The sequence below is a fragment of the Cyanistes caeruleus genome, chromosome 6 (genome assembly GCF_971803275.1).
Source record: "Cyanistes caeruleus chromosome 6, bCyaCae1.hap1.1, whole genome shotgun sequence".
NCBI classification, from domain to species: Eukaryota; Metazoa; Chordata; class Aves; order Passeriformes; family Paridae; genus Cyanistes; species Cyanistes caeruleus.
In genome coordinates this window covers 58,443,321-58,460,267 of record NC_141706.1, presented here as the reverse complement: position 1 = coordinate 58,460,267, position 16,947 = coordinate 58,443,321, and the positions used below count along the sequence as shown (strand labels likewise).

General features: G+C 39.3%; 1 protein-coding gene across 34 annotated transcripts in view; it reads right to left on the bottom strand.

The window, feature by feature from the left end:
* TRAF3 (TNF receptor associated factor 3) overlaps positions 1-16,947 on the bottom strand; it is a 69,874-nt gene that overhangs the window by 36,066 nt on the left and 16,861 nt on the right. For 15 of the 34 annotated variants that reach the window (XM_086894528.1, XM_086894545.1, XM_086894524.1 and 12 more), the window contains one exon: positions 12,756-12,899. The exons of 13 other annotated variants lie outside the window; for them this stretch is intronic. The gene's annotated coding sequence lies outside the window, so the exon portion shown is untranslated. Of the gene's footprint in view, positions 1-12,755; positions 12,900-13,712; positions 14,038-16,947 lie in introns of those variants that run through there. 6 more of the 34 variants (XM_023927523.2, XM_023927522.2, XM_023927524.2 and 3 more) reach the window with 3 other exon arrangements.

The window sequence follows — 16,947 nt, the reverse complement described above, 5'->3', positions numbered from 1 at the left end:
AACTGAAAGTGACTCACTCTTCTCATTAATGAGGAAATTCAGATTATTTCAGACCTTAGCTAGAGTTTCACCAGCAAGCATAAAAACCCAGCAGGTAATAATGACACTGAAGAGGCAACTCGAGATTGTAACCAGCACAAAAGAAATAGGATTGACGTTGAGAACATGACTCAGACAAGGAGGTTCACAGAAGTGCCATGAACGAGAAAGGAAAGCAGATTCCAAAAGTAGTCTAGATTTAGACTGCCCAAGGGGTGAGTGCTGCTGTTGTGTATCAGTGGCTGGACATAGGGAAATGAAGTCATGAGCTTAGGACCTGACACTTTTCTGTGCTTGTAAGAGAAAAAATAAGCAAGAGATGGAAAAAAGTGCAACTCCTTAGGTATCCAGACTGCTGAAACCTAGCTAACTATGGACTTGCTTCCCATGTGCAATTGGAAAAGCTTCATTTGGCGCTTGCAGTTTAGGAACTAAATGTTTCAGTTCCTTGACTTATAGATACTAATACCTCTTTTCCCTCTGCAGCTGTGTATTTTCTAAAATCATATTCAAGACCTCCAATATTCTGTCAATTCCTGAAGTCAAAAGCCAACCTCAAGCATGTTGATTTGTAGAAACAATTCAGGAAGCATTACTTTTCTTAAAATGACAGAAAAAACAAGGCATGACCTGCTTCTGACCCACAAAAGAAATACAGAAAAAGAGGTACTAAAAGAGATGCTGACAGGAGAATTGTCAGTCAAGAGAGCAAGAAGTTCCCAAACCTGCAAGTCACAGTCCACAACTATGAATGTCTGCTTCCCCATTAAGTTTCTTCCGAACAAAAAGAAGCTAAAGATGATTGGAGATGTGAAATCTTCCAAAAGCATGATTTCTTCAAAACAAAACTGAATAATTAGTCACAAGGAGGCAGGCAGGCAGGGGTGACAGGAGAATATTCAAGACTTAACACAGACAGTACCCAATGCCAAATGAGCAGCAGGTGAGAGCGTCACAGAGATATGAAACTGCTCCAGGCTGGACTGTCAGCTGTCAAGAGAGAGATTTCACACCAGAATAAACTGCACAGGGTGCCACAGGACTCCACTTTTGGACCTGACATCTTGGATATCTTGTCACAGAAAACAAGCAGAAAGCACACTGACAAATAAAACACATTATGTGATATGCCTAACAGTCAGATTTGTCTGCCCTGGGTTTTGTATTTATTTTATGAAGAAGTATGTCAGACCAGAAAAGCAAAACAAGCTCAGCAACAGAGCAGCCAGATTGGTGAGGAATTCTCTTCCACAACACTGAATGCCAGCATTTTCTTGTGTAGCAAAACTGGGAAGCCATTCATGAAGTACTGTCATAAAATACAACAGAGCATTGAGCTTACAAGACCACCACAACCTCATCCCAATGAACAAGCTGTAGTGAACAAGGGGATGGGGAGAAGTGATGTCTGTCTGTATGCAGAGCTTTGTCCTCATGCATATTAGTTAGATGCTCCCACACCTGCATGTGGGATCAGTGGTGAACACAAGCACAGATAATACAAACATTTCAGCTGCCACCCTTTTGCAAACAGCATTCTGTTATGGTTTCCATGCCACTACAGGGTGTCATCTGCAATGGCTTCTCTTCCTTTTCAGGAACCTTTAACAGCAGGACTCAGATTATTCCCCCGTAATCATGTTTCAAACTGCCAGCAAAAAGCAATTTTGAAGTCACACCTCAGTAAGACACTCTGCAATTATGGCAGTGAAGTTAACATACCCCAGAGAGCGGGGAGAGGAGCCTAGCTATGGTAATCAAGATGGGTTAGTTCTGGTGGGGGCCTCTGACTCCTAAAGGCATGGCAAGCTGCCATCCAGCCTAAGACTCTGGTTCTTGTTCAGCAAGCTAAAACTTAATGCCCAATTAATCACCAGCTAGTTCTTACACACCAGTTTCTTATCTGTGGGAAAAGATCATCCCAATAAAAGTATGACTTTTAGATGTCTTTTAAAACTGTTAAACCTTGGACAATCACTTTTCAGGACAGATAAGCATTTAAAGAAGAAAAGAGGCACAGTCACCAAGGTTGGTTCTGCCCACTGTGGCTTGTCTTTCAGGCACGTCCCCTGCAGCCAGCATTTGCTAACACTCACACCTGAGTGGACCCTGTTGTGGCCATCAGACAGGGGACACTGTGACACTGCTTGCTCCAGCCTGGTCACTAATCCTGTTCCATACAGGTGCTATTCAAGCAACTGAGGCACAACCTCAGCTGACACTTCAAGCTGTATATACTGCACTGAAGGTCAGAACAATCTGTTGGTGCTTAATACTAAAAATCAGTAGAGAGACCTAGAAACTGGAAGCAAAAGTGAGTTTACCCACAAAGTTGTTCCGAGAATTAGGAAGCACGGGAATTCCCAAACAAAAGTCATTTTGCTCTTTCCTTATTTAAGCAAAAGGGTTCCAAGTAGGTAAGCAAATAATGAGTTGTTCTCACTGCACAAAGAGCAAACATCTTAAAAATCTGCACTCATGTTCTGTATTACCACACTTTATCTAAATCTTTATGATTTGCTCTTTGGGAATAAAGCCAGTTTGTGCATAGAAATACAATAAAGCTTCCATAAAAGTTCAAAATAAATTTGCATCCTAAGGAAAACAGAAAAAAAAATAATTTTTATATAAATCTAAAACACTCCTAAAAATTTGATTTCACTAGGCACCATGGATGGAGCCTAGAAAGATCTGCATGAAGACAGTTTCACTGTATTGACAATATGAAGTAAGATTTGCCACAGATTTAAAATTCAAAAAGAGCAAAAAGCTATTAGAAATAAATGTTTTCATTACAGTACCTTAGAAGAGAATAATGCATGACACGGTTTAATTTAGTTATTACTACAGGACAGCGAAGCTTTTTGATCAAATTACAATTTGCACTGAGGAGTTCCTCAAACAGAACAGCACTTCATGCACAATATCTAAATTAAGCTCTGAAAGAGAAACCTAAAGTGGGACAGGGAGCTTAGGATCAGAGCAGAAAAGTAACCTTTCCTCTTCAAAAAAATTTTGCATCTAAAATGTGTAAAAGCACACAAACTTCAGCATCTCATCCTAACTAGGTCATTTTTTTGGGGTAGCCTGGGGTATAATTTTTCAATGTAAGCTTTTAATTATATAAGAGCTTGTGATTGTGCTGACCCTCCTCTCAGCCTCCCAAAACCACATGGGAAACAACTGGGCAGAGTTTTCATGAAAATGAACAGCTATGAGGGGAACAGAAAGAGAAACTTAACATAGTGTCCCAGCGAGCAAGAGGCTATAGAAGTGCACCACCATGGTCTGGCAGTGTCCAGACAGATAGAAACCAGCCAAGAACACCTGCTCCCTCTTGTCCCACCAAGCTTCAAGGCCTTAGTCTCCTCCCACACCATAAAAGCAGGGCTGGACTAGAAATTTAGAGCATTTTTGTTGTTTGAATCCTTTTTTCTTTGGGTTGGGTTTGTTGGTTTTTTTCTGAGGAGTGGGGAGCAGGGGTAAGAAAAGGGATGTAGAACACAATTAGTAGGAAAACAGACTTCATCAGTTTCACTGCTCTTCACAGAATCTTCTTCTATGCTCCACAGATATCCTCAGAGAGTCAGATAACCAGGAGAGGTATTTCCAGATCGTCAGTCTTTCCAGCTCACTTGCTTTCTATCACCAAGAATTATTGCTTCAAGTTAGCACACAGAAACCTTTATCTTAAAATTAAATTATTAAAACAATCTGAACATTTCCTCTTATATTTCAGCATTTTATAGCATCTAATAAATTCCTAGCACATACTGAAAAGAATGTCCATCTTTCTTGTACCATTTTCAGACAAGTCTTCTGAGTTGGTTCTGCTCCCAAGTGCTATTGTAATATGCAACATCTACTGGCATACTCTGATGTCTTGTTAAAGCAGTAATGCAAGCTGAAAGCAGTATATTGGTGACAATATATTATCAGTTTACTCAGGGCACACATGTCAAAAATGATTAAAATAAGGCTGAGCAGGGAGGCTGCCATGGGAATCTTGACTCTGGAGCTCACAAGCGTGAAGGGGTCCTACTGCAGAGTATCATTCTCAACATCCACCACACCTCAGCCTGGCCTTCCGGCAAAACCCCACTGCTGAGTCTGGGCAGGGGCACTGAACAACAGATAAATAAAATGCAAATGGCTTGAATCACTCAAAAAAAGGACTCAGGCCGTGACTGAGGCAGCACTGGAGTGGCAGGTTTGAAAGCAGATGATCATCCATCAAATTTGTTTTGTGTGAGGTCAGAGGTCTTGGCACATCCACTCTTCTTGTTTGCACAGGGGAAATATTGATTTTTTTTTTTTTTTGATTTTTTTTTTTACCTGCATGCATTTTCCATGCTTGAAATGCTATTTACTATTTCTCTTGAGCATATATATATATACATATATATATGTATAGGACCAACTAACCATAGGTTTAGGTATTTCCAGGACATGCTCTGAGAGAATATTCTGAGGAGGGTAAGGAAGGGTTGCTAAGTCACCAATGCTGACACAACTTTACACAGTGAGAAATATGAGACCACTCCTCACTTTCTTTTATATTTACACTCAAATACTAAGTCTAATTCCTGTACAGAAATGAAAGCAGCACTGATATTTAAAACTTCTTTTTCTCTGTGCTAAAATAAATAGGCTATTTTAACTACTTTAAACTTTGCCCTTCAATTTCACAAGCACACACTTCCCTTGCTGTGAAGAAGACCTGGAGATCACACATATCATAGAACAGATAAAGACCAACAGGAAAAATCAGTGCTTGGATATAAGCAAGTAGGGCAAACATCTGAAAAGAAACAGAAGATGTGCACTAAGCATTCTCCACACAGGAAGCTTCTGCCACTTGCAAGCTCTCCACAGCCGCTCATCAATGCAGTATCCCAGCTGCTGGGCTTGGAAGGCACCTCTGGAGGTCCAACCTCCTGTTCAGAGGAGACCATCTTCAAAGTCAGCTCAGGCTGCCCACTGCTGAGCTTTCACAACTACCTGGGTGAAGAAACTGCAACCTCTCTGAGCAGCCTCTCCCAGCACAGGGAGTGAGAGGGGTGTGAGGAGTTTTTATTGCAGCAATCATGATGTGACTCTCTAGGTAGCAAAAAGGCTTGTTCTGATACTTGAACTGCTATGATCTCAAGCAATTAAACCACACTTCACCACAATCTCCACAGGCTTGAGCCTGTAGAAATTATTGAACAAATAGGAAAACTATTTTTGGTTTGGAAGGTACAGGCTATTCCTTCTTTTCCAATCTGACCTAGAAAATCAGAAGTATAATCAAAAGATGATAACATGATACTCTTGCAAAAGAACAACCACCTGTGTCACTTAAATCACAAACATTGTGTATTTCCCATGTTCTAGTTTGCAAGATGACTGAAGAGCTGAAAATGAACAGTAAGTTATGTTTTACATTGTTTTATTATTTTAACTTATCAATTTCCTTGGCTGTATTTCTTTCAAAAACGAGCCTACGCACCCATGTGAAGCATCTGAGAGGATTAAATAAAACAGCCCCCCCATACAAGGGATCTCAATTTAGCAAGTCTGCTGGACTATGCTGTCATGAAAAAGCTCTAGCATACACTCCATCCTGCTCAGTGCAACAAACGTAGAGATTCTAAAGGACAGATTTGGAAAGTAATTACATAAGCACTAAAAGGTTAGAACAGTAACATTTTTTTACTAATAACATAGTATTAACCAGTTCAGAATGCCCAAGAAGACAGGGACTGACACTTTCAGTAACTACCAATAATATGCTGAACACAATTAACATTTAGTCTAACACATATTTCACCGCATGAGAGAAAAAAACCCCACAACTTTTAAAGGGCTTAAATTTTATCTATTAAAAAGAGACAGCAGAAAAAGTAAGTCAGTGCCATTAAGGAAAGCTGATTTTTATGTGACACTATGTTCAACTTTTACTTTTTTTAAAGTTTACAGCATCTCTTTGAGTCATGACACATGGGCTGGCAAAACAGCTTTAAGATTCAGCCTGAGGCAGCAATAAAAATAAAGTGTTTGTATTTTGACTTACACTTGCTATCTACAGCTCTCAGTAATTACTTCCTAATCTCACTGGGCTACCAAAATACAGTATAAAGTCATCTGAAGTACAAGAAATCAAAGCAGCTTTTAGAAATCAAAAGACCTCTTAAGCTTTGAAAGCCTGGGTCACAAGACAACAGATAAGAGAAATGCTGTCCAAGCTCACCATGCATATTCTTCTGCATTTCCAATTCCAATTCAGGTTCCTGTACATTTCCTCTTTTCTCTCATGCACCCCTAGACAAAGCTATTGCATTTCACCTATGAAGTTAACCCCCAGCTGTGATCTGTATTTCTATACCAGGCTTTTAGTAGAAGCAGATAAAGAACAGGAAACATCAAAAGATTATCAGATGATCACAGAACTAAGTACACTTTAATCTCTTCCTCTGCTGTTTAGGGGAAGTCCATGATTGAGATACATATGACAGTCCTATGGGAGGGGAAGTGGATGAACACTGTGAATTTTTTATTTTTTTTAACTTCTGGCTCTGTTTACAGAGGAGAAGTTCTATCTTCCACAGAAGAACTATATTCAAATATTCCCAGAAAAGCCATGAAAATCATCATATTTGAAATTAAAGGTAGTTTCCTCTTTCAAAATGGTTTTATATGTGCTTTGAAGAGAGAACTAGGAAAAACCAGCTTATATTTGTATTAGGAGTACTCTGTTTTTACAGAAAGCTATTTCCATCAATCCAGATTTCCTCCAATTCCTGTTTTACAGCAAGCCTAATGCTTCCTTTAGTTTTGCTGCACAGCACACATGTCTTTGGTTCACATGATACAAGTGGTAGTGTTATATCACAGACACCCAAAAAACCCAACTGCTCACTATAATTCCCACTCCTGCCTGCTGTGACTGGGCAACAGGACATTTGAATCAACCACGATAAACCCCAGCAAGATCAACAAGGGTTAAGGAGACAGCATGTCCCAATCATCCTGACCCTGGTATACAGCCCTAGAAAATGATGTCTCATCCTCTAGTGACCTGGTCTGGTCTCCTTTTCCTCCCAAAGTGTGTCTTCAAGAAAAATCTGCTGCATGAATAATCAGGAACAACTTATAAATTATAGCAGCTTAAGACAACAAAGTCTCTTCATCTCTGAAATCATCAAGTAGTAGGAATCAAAAAATTATTGCAATATTTACCTCAACCTTTTCTTTTTTCTTAAACCAAGATGTATCAGTGCTATTCTTTTCCTTTCTGTTAGTTAAAGAGATCCTCAGCTTCAAATGTAACAAAATTTCAAGTCTATCAGAATAGCAGAAGATATTCCTCAAATCAGAGTCCACCTATGCACACTGCTGTCTGCCATGTGCATGAAGAGTATTTCTGCATTGCCAGCTCCTGACAGAGTGCATCTGTGCTGTCTCTTAATGAATCCAGCCTTGAAATCACAGCAGAGGTAAAAACATAAAACAGGTACTACTCATCTTCTACAATTAGAAGAAAGTATGTGAAGGCAAAGGTGTCAGAGACCAGCAAATAAGAAGAAAAAAACCAAAAGCACTTCAAGAAGCTTATTATGAATAATTACTGCAAAACTGCCTTCTCAAGAATACCTACAAAATACTACTTAATTAATTTTAAAATGCAGCTCATCTTTAACAAAAATAGTCCTCCCAGGAAATTCTGAACACAGCAGAGTTTAGAGGAATCTTCTAAATGAAAAAGAATGCAACTTCAAGTACGGCTCAGCACTTCTTGAACTCAACACTGAAATGAAGTGCTGTGCAACTAGGAATGACCGTACCAGGAAAATGAAAACACAGTATCTCACTTCCACATGAAGTTCTTTCCACTGTAACTGAAGTAAGTTTCCTAAGCCTATATCCAAAACTCAAAAAAGTTTATCTAACCTGTCTTCTATGGAAATTAACTCACTCATAAAACATTTCCTGCTCTTCCATTTTATACCAGTGAACATGGCCTACTATGAACACAGGTAAGAAAGAAATACTTTTTTACACTGCCCTAAATACTAACCAAACTCTAGAAATTAACACAACCATGTAACATCATCAAAATATTTTATTGATCATTAAACTGCAAGGAAGAGATTTATTCATGCACAGAATTCAACCTCTCGCTAATCCCGAGTGAAATTTCCCACCATTCTAGATGATGTCTTCAGCTTTGTCTGAATCCATTATTTCTTATTCAGGAAGGAAAACGAAAAAAAGAGAGTAACAGTAACTCTCTTTTCATTTGCCTGTATTTAATTATTTATCAGAATGTGAGGAAAAGAAAAATATTGCCCACTTATTTAATGAAGCAACAGCAGGTTTAACTTCAGTGATTTCAATATCTATACTGTACACTTCACTGTTTAGATTGTATTATCTAAGATCAACACCTTGGAGTTCAGGAAAAAATGTGGGAGATCTGTTAAGGTTTTTCTATTAGATGAAAAAAACAAAACAAACCACGTTTGTAAACAGAATCTGGAAGAAAAAAAATTAAAAAATTAAAGACCCTCTAAACCACCTGTGCTAGAATTTCTAGTTATGCTAAAGTACATTCCAGTTTCTACAGCTCTAGTAAAAAAGTACTACTGAAATTGAGTTTTCAGGAGAAAAACAGACCCTTTACCCAAACTTTTCATAGTATTTATAATCACAACTTCATATTCACTGCTAGCTAAAGCATTTTTTACCTTTATTAAGGTGTTCATGGAGAAAACTGTGTTTTCCCTAACTGAAAATTTAGATTCACAGAACATGTCTCCCAGCAATGTAAGAAACGAAGGAGCACGTTACTTCCTCTTGTAGTAAACTGACTAGTAAATTGATTTTAAGAATGTGCTACTGGAAGCCAAGTCCACAAATGCCTGCTGCTGCATGACAGTATTCAATTTTTCCAACTGTAAGATATCATTAAAAGACTCTTTTACCTGGAACCTGCATGCAATTTCCTCATTTCTCTCACAGTTTCTTCTAGTTTCTGTCTCTTCTCTGTGATTACTTTGCCAGCTAAAGTATGTTATTATTTTAACTTGCCAACCTTAAACGTTTTATTTGCTGCCTGCAGGTTTACATCAGCTGCAGTTCTGGAGGTTTCAGATCAATAGATATCACAGACATCTTGAGAACAATGTCCTACAGCCCCGGGTCGGACAGGATACTACGAAGGACCAAAAATCCCCAGGTCCCTTTGAAGGTTTCTCTTGTACTGGATTAAGAGAACTAACAAAAATCAATGAGGATGTTATCCTTTTACAACATACCTAATGTGGAGGTTGTAAAAGTAATTTATAAATTTTTCTGACTGAACTTCACATCGCTACCCAGAACCAAGTGTTTATCATCGTTACGCAGCCAAAAAAAGTTTAATACAAGCGATCACAACCTTTCAAAGAAACTTCTGATAAAATTGTACTGTACTGCTGCTGCTTCAGAAACACACTAAAAATGGTGCATTCCACACCATCCACAAGGCCTTAAAGAGATGTGTCCTCAGATTTGGAATATGAAGCTGACAGTTTTAGTCAAAAATTCTTTTTGCATGCTTATCGCCTGAGGGCTTCTTTAGTTAATATTAATGAAATCATGTTCACTTCTACCAAATAAATACTTTATAAAGCAATTCTCTTTAATGTATTAATGGCAATCTAACCTTTAAACATGCATTTTTATTTTTGAAAATCCAAACCTGAAAGCTTCCAGGTGTTACACTAGAAACTAAATGAGAATACTCAGATTCTTTGGAAAATTTATGCTCATAAAGAATTATTTGCTTGTTATAAAGATTCACATAGGCACATTCTAGATTTGCAGAATGAAAGGAATAATTTACAACTGGAGCAAATGCCAGATGTAAAAGTATGCAGAGGATGCTCGCTGATAGAGCAAGGGGCTTAAGCCCTAAGATTAGAGCTTATAGGATCTTCCACTGCTAAGGATCTTCTTCAGAGGAAAGAGTACTGATTCCCACTTTTTGCAAGTAACTTGTATCTAGGAAATGAAGTTTCCAGTATTACAGCAGTCGTTTGGATTTTTTTCCCCACCAATTCTACAGAATTGCTACATGATTTTGACTTCATCACTTTATTTCTCCCTAAACTGTACAATAAGCAAAACACTACTTAGCTTTTATAGCATCCCTGGCCTGAAGTGTTCTGCATCAGTAGGAAGTACTATTTTTGGACTCTTCTACCAAGATTTTTCACCATTCTAAACCCTACTAGAAGTCTGAATAAAAAGAAGTAACTTGCCCATACTTCTTGTTGCCATAAGAGACAACAACTTATTTTTTTTTTACACGATACTTTCCAACTAAACTGCACACTGATGCTTATCCTAAGAAGCAATTTTAGGACCTGAAAACACTAGGTATAATATTAAGGACAAACCTGTATCTCTCTTTATAAGGAGAACTAACACCCTAACATTATAAATGCTTCTGAGAAGAACCCTTTCTTCAACCTGCTTCGCACTGTTTTGGAAGTTCTTTTACTTACTTAAGCTGCCTTTAGAAGTGTAAAATTTAATCCAATTCAGAATTATATATAAATGCACTTCCTGCAATATAGCATAAAGTCACAAAATACATTAGAAATGTTGTACTGTTGATCCATCAAGCCAGGCTCAAACCAGTTCCTGGAACTCTTTTCCATCATTATACAGCATCTACAACACACTAGTGGATAGGCAAGAGAAAAAGATAGAGTGGGGGGGGGAAGGTAGCTCCAAAGATTCTGTTAAGCATGATTCCTATTTCTTCTATACATCTGCTAAATTTACAAACAATTATTTTGAGGCCATGAGCAGCAAATTCTTAGTGATATCTCAGAACAGTGAGTTCTACAGGTTAGACAAGTATCATAGTGTCAAAAAGTGGGTTTTGTCTTGGTGCTTTTGAAAACAATTTTCCATCTTTCATGACAGTTATTTAGGGGGAAAACAGAAATCATTAAACTAGGTATACATAAACTCACACTGCATTTTTATCTTTATATGGTCTTACTACTTTGCTAATTTATTCTCCAGGGAATTGACTGCACCAGAGTTATACTTATTCACTGACAGCTGTGCTGGTGATAGCTGTGATTAGTTACAGTGAAGGCTATTCCATTTTGGAACAAGGATGGGTTTTGTTATCAATCCAAACAGCCTCTGTGTCCCAGTGAAATAAGGGACTTCATCAGTGCACTAGCACAGAGAGGGCTGGCAACAGCTGTAATTAAGGCAAATCCATGGTATCTTAAGTTTAGCTGAGAGAGGACAATCCTAAATTTCTCTCACTTCCCACAAGAAAATTTTACATCTTTCATGATATGTCATCACCCAGCTTTTTAAAGCTATCTCCAGATAATATTTTTAAGTGGCCTAAGCTGAATGTAACAGGCACGTAAGAGATCATCTCTCTCAGTACAAACCTTTTGTACTCACATAATTTCCTTTATATAGCCCATTTTTTTCCCCTCATCTGCTCAGTTTTGGCCAGTAGTTTCAATCAATCCCTCCACTACCACACTCAAGTTTTACTTTGATGCACGACACAAAAATCAACAACAAAGATGCCAAGAGAATATATTGTAAAGATCTATTTTTCATCATACCAGCAGTGCAATGTTGAATTGCTGGAAGGATTGCACATGAAAATTCAGACCAAAGTCATCAAAATAAATGCCCATTCTCACACAATATTGTATTATATTTTTGACATAGAGAAGGAAATATGTGCACAACTAGAATTAGAACCAAAGGAAAACAGATTTCTCCAAGCACCTACTTTGCAGCAGTAGTAAGACTGCTTAGGTAAAATGCTCTCTTCTACCCAAATATTCATGCTTTAGGAGAAGAAAAAAAAAAAAAGCTACAATATCCTTAAAAAATGTAGCAGCAATTTGTCTCCTAACCAGTACCTAGCAAGCTTATGAAGTTTGGATTGAGTACAGCCCAGTCCAGTCATGCACTCAAACACAAGGCAAAAGAAACCTTTGAGAGAAAGTACATAAAACTGCAATTCCAAATAAATCTCCTTCAGAGTTTATCCAATGCTGTCAATGATCAGGTCTGACAAATGTGAGAATTCTCCCAGCAGCCAAAAAGACCCTTACATTAAAACGAAAGGAAGGATTTTACCATATCAGAGCCACAGAAAGCAGTGGCAGTGCCACCACAAAACATGCCATACAGGTGAGTTCAGTTTCAGGTAAGAAACAAGTCAAGTCACAAGCATTAGAAGTTTAAAGGTGAGTGTCCAAACCTGTACTAACACGATTCCATTAAATGTATGCGTTTTCTTAGTATCTAACCCTTTAGAAAAGGTTCATCTTAAGAACAGGTTAAAGGACTCTTTCCCATTTAAACACCTCTTCGGTATCACAGATGCTGCCAAAACAGCAAAATGCTTGAAATCCTTTACAATTCTTTCCCAGACTTTGTTCTCACTGCTCTTTCCAATCTCTTCACTAATTACCTGCTAACAGGTAAACTCTGTATCAGTCTGGAAATTCTATGTTCCTTCTCATGTAACAGATCCCCTTCACAGACAACTGAAGAGATGATAATATTGAAAACTGACTCGTTAGCTTAAATAAAAGCTCTTGATTCCCAGAATTCATGCAACAGCTTTCTTGATCAAATCTGTGTACTTCTTCCCACACCTCCCCCAAATTTGGAAGACTCTCATTGCTTACATTTCCTTCGCTTTATTTGAATCTCATTTGATCCGCAGCTTGAGAAGAAAGAAGAATAGGCTTTCTCAATGCTCTGACAGGGTTCTCTTTACTCTTGCCAATAAAGGGAGCTTTGCTACAGTCTGCCTGGTTTCTTTCTTTGCCCTGAAGAAAGAAAAAGTTTGAGTTATATTACCTTCATTCAAAAACCCTGTAACAGGCTTTTCAGAATCTATCAAGGTACTCCATTAGTTTCATTAAACCATCAAACTAATTCTTAATGATGAATTTTAAAAATAACCTAAATGTAAGATAAATAACAAAGAACACTACACAAAACATATCAACATGGCTTTTAAACGATTGTTTTCTTCTCCTCCACTATCGCTCACAAAGGACTCTTGAGGAAATAGCATTAAAGGAGAACATGCACAGTTAAAATCACAGATAATATTTCTTGCTTTCACAAAAGCAAGCACAAAAACTTCTCCACCCAGATACACTGTGGGTCATGACAGACTGTAAAAAAATCTTCAAAACAATGTCATTTTCTTGGAAAGTATGATAAGTTCTATTTGAAAACACCAGCTCAATTCTAGGAAAATAATTAAGTGTTCAGCAGAGTGTTTCTTAAAAAATAACATCCCATGATAATATTCCAAGAGGTCATTAGAAGTAAGCAACTTAGTTTGGGGACGTTTGTTTGATCCTGGAATTTTTATAAGCAGAGAAAAAGAAGAAAATGGTCCAAAAGCATAATTAATACAAATCTTCATCAATCTGCATCTAAGTGCACTCTTAAACGTGCCATTAAAGTCCAGCAAATGCTACCACAATGCCCAGGTCACCATTACACAAAGCCTGAAGTCTCCACAGCCTCTCTCATCTTAGGGGATACCAGTACCATACAGTATCATAAAGTCACCCCAGGACACACGTCGAGGCCAACTTTTTGCGAGCACGCAGCATTACCCTCACCTGGCCACGGACAATAGCGAGCCAAAGCACATTTTACAGGAATTTCAGCCGCTCGCCTCCTGCCAGCGAGCTTTGCACCCACCTAGGCCCGAGTCCAGCAGCGCGCTGTGGGCAGGCCGGGCGGCTGTTCGGCGGTGCCAGGGCAGCGGCGTTCCCGGGCGGCAGCGAGGGCCCAGCTCCGCGCTGTCCTCCTGCACACGACGCTGCGGACATGGATCAGCCTCAGCAGCGACACACGGCTGGCTACGGAAGGTCACACCGTCACAGAAACGCTTACCTGGCCCTACACAAGCTGGGGTTTCGCTCCCGTGGCCCCAGCTGAAGCAGAGCGGGACTTTGTAACACGAGACCAAGATAGCGTTTAGCCAGTCGGGAGGAATGCCACAGGCTTCCACGGCTATAAAACGGGGGGGTTTGTGGCTTTCTGATAGTTTTGATCTTAATCACGTGCTACAATTCACCTTTGGTCCTCAGGAAATTGAAAGGAAAGGCTACTGCTGATATTTTGCTACTGCTAGTGCTGCAATGTTACTCTGGACCACAATCATAGTAAGTAACCTGTTAATGAGTGGTTACAGATTCTGGCAAAACACACACAGGCCCATGAAAGCCCAATCTGGTCCATTCTACAAACACAGTGCCTGGAAAAATAGCCCAGCACTGAGATTGATAGAAAACTCCAGGAGTAAATGCTTACTCAAACAAAAAGGAGATCTACAACTGTACGCTTTCCCCACCAAAGCAGTATATAAATTACGAGTCAGCCCATTATACCTACAGACATTGTGAAAGTAGTACAAATTTCTGTACTAAACATTTACATATTAACTCAGCAAAAAAATGAAGTCCTAAAACTCTTAGCTCCCATACTGACTTCAGACACCAATGATATCAATGATCCTGGGCCACTGCTTCTTCATATTCTTAGGTATAAATCCAAATTTAGTGCAGGGAGTTTTGCACTTTCAGCCTCTCCTTTCCCTCCCAAGACACCAACCAATCCCTTCCAAACCACAGAGAATTAAGGTCCCTCCAAAGTTTTATTCTTACTAAACAAGTGCACTCCACAGCTGAACAGCAGCATTATGACAGTGCTATGCCCTTAAAAATCTGGCATGAAAAAAATATCCAAAGATATTGGTAAGACATAAAAAGGACTGGGGATTTAGCTCCTAAGATTAACATAAAAAGAAGAACATTCTCAGTACAACTGAAAATAGTTGATCTTGAAAATATTTCCATATTATATTGGAAAATCAAAGTGAAAACTGACTACAAAAAAAAAAAACCCTTTTAATACTAATGAAGTACACATAACTATTTCTCGACTTGAATACACTAGATAATTCAGGGAAATTATTACAAAGAATTTCAATGTATTACAAGCAATAAAAAAGGCAATCAAACTTTTACTTTCCAACAAGCACAGTTATTGTTGCATGCTACAACATACAGAAATTACTTCCATTATCCTTTATATTTTAGTCAACAAAAAGTACCTTACCTTTTTCTCCACTGTCTGAGCACAGAGGATTAAAAACAAAGTATTAGGCAGAAACTGCAGGTGCTTTGTATCAAAAAGAAAACCCAAACCACTGCATCAATAACCTTAGTGGTTGTCCAGCATGCCATGCACACTCTAAGGACATTTAAGGAAAACTTATCCACATCCCTTTTTTTGCAAGCTTCCAGACTTCCAAATTGGAAACCCAAAGGTAGTCGTTCATTACCTCCTCCAAAATGCAGATCTCAGCAACACCACACTGCAAGAGGAGCCACCACAGCTTGATTTTCCCTCCTAGTAATTCCCTCCTTGCCAACTACTGCACTGCAGTCTTTCTGAGGGCTGTGCAAAATGCAATCAGGGGAGGGCTGAGAGAGCCCAGCAAAGAAACACAGCTACAGGAAAGTTCTCTCAAATCATCTCATGACTTCCTATTCATGGGCTGAAAGGCATAAACTGGTTTGGTGGGATCTCTTACATTTTCTCTGCTGCTCCTCCTCTTATCTTCCTGCCTACTTTTTATTTCATTTTTCACAGGATACTTTGAGGATAGTACTTTGTGGCAAAACTAGAGGGAATAAGGGGAAAATAATAAACAATTCTGTCATAATAAAGCTACCTTTACTTCTCATAACCGTAATATTTGAACGGATTAAAACCAAAACGTCTTTTAAGGTTTAGGGTGTTTTGGTGTTTTCTTGGTTCAGGGAAGGGGGAGATACTGGTGGATTTTTTTTTTATTATTTTTATTTTTTTTTGCTTTTGTTGCTTAAATTGGGGAGTTTAGTCAATTAACTACTTAGCACTTGGATGCTTTCCCTATACAATTAAAACTGCAGTGATTACACAACAGCAGTATTTGTGAGACAAGTGCCCAGCAGGGGCATTTGTAATTATTCCCCAAGTGTTCCACAACAGCAGCAAGAGAATACATCCAAACATTAAAGAAGCTTTCACAGAAGGGGTGGGGTTGGAAGGGACATCTGGAGACCACCCAGGCCAGCCCCCTCTGCCCAGGCAGGGTCAGGCAGAGCCGCCCAGCACAGCCACCCATCAGGTTTTGAGTATTTGCAGAGAGTGACTCCACCACCACACTGGGCAGCCTGTTGCAGTGTTTGAGCACATCCCCAGTCAAAAGCTTTTCTTGTATCCAGATGGATTTTAATACTTTTTTCTTTTTTTTTTAATTTATGCCCACTGCCTCTCTGTTCACCTGAAGTCTAATGTATAATGTTACCTCCATCCCATGGAGTTACCTCCATCCCCCTCCGCTCTCCACAGCTGCGCTTAAGAGCAAAGGGATCAACAATGAGCCCCCAGCATCAATCAGCCAGTTGCTGGCTCATTTGAAACAATAGGCTCATCACTGCTTTCCACCCCTCCTTCCTCCTGCAGAGCCAGGCTCAGAGCCAGACCTTTCAGCTCATCACAGCTGCCTACCATCAGCACCCTATTATTCCTGGAGGTCCAGGTTCTCCTTGGGGGAGCATCCTGCCCAGTCTCCTCCAGTTCAGCCTCACTGGAACATCAGGCAGGGCTGAGCACATGCTGGCAATGACATGGAGAGCTCAGAAACCTCCACAGCCCTCTGGCACCCCCCAGGAGAGGGGCAGTAGCCAGCAATCAGAGCGTGCAATATGGGGATGAGCAGAAAGGAAATGAGAGGTAGATGCATCCTTCGGGGGTTTGGCTCAAAGCACTGCAAAGGCTGGCTGGTTTTAGGGACATGTT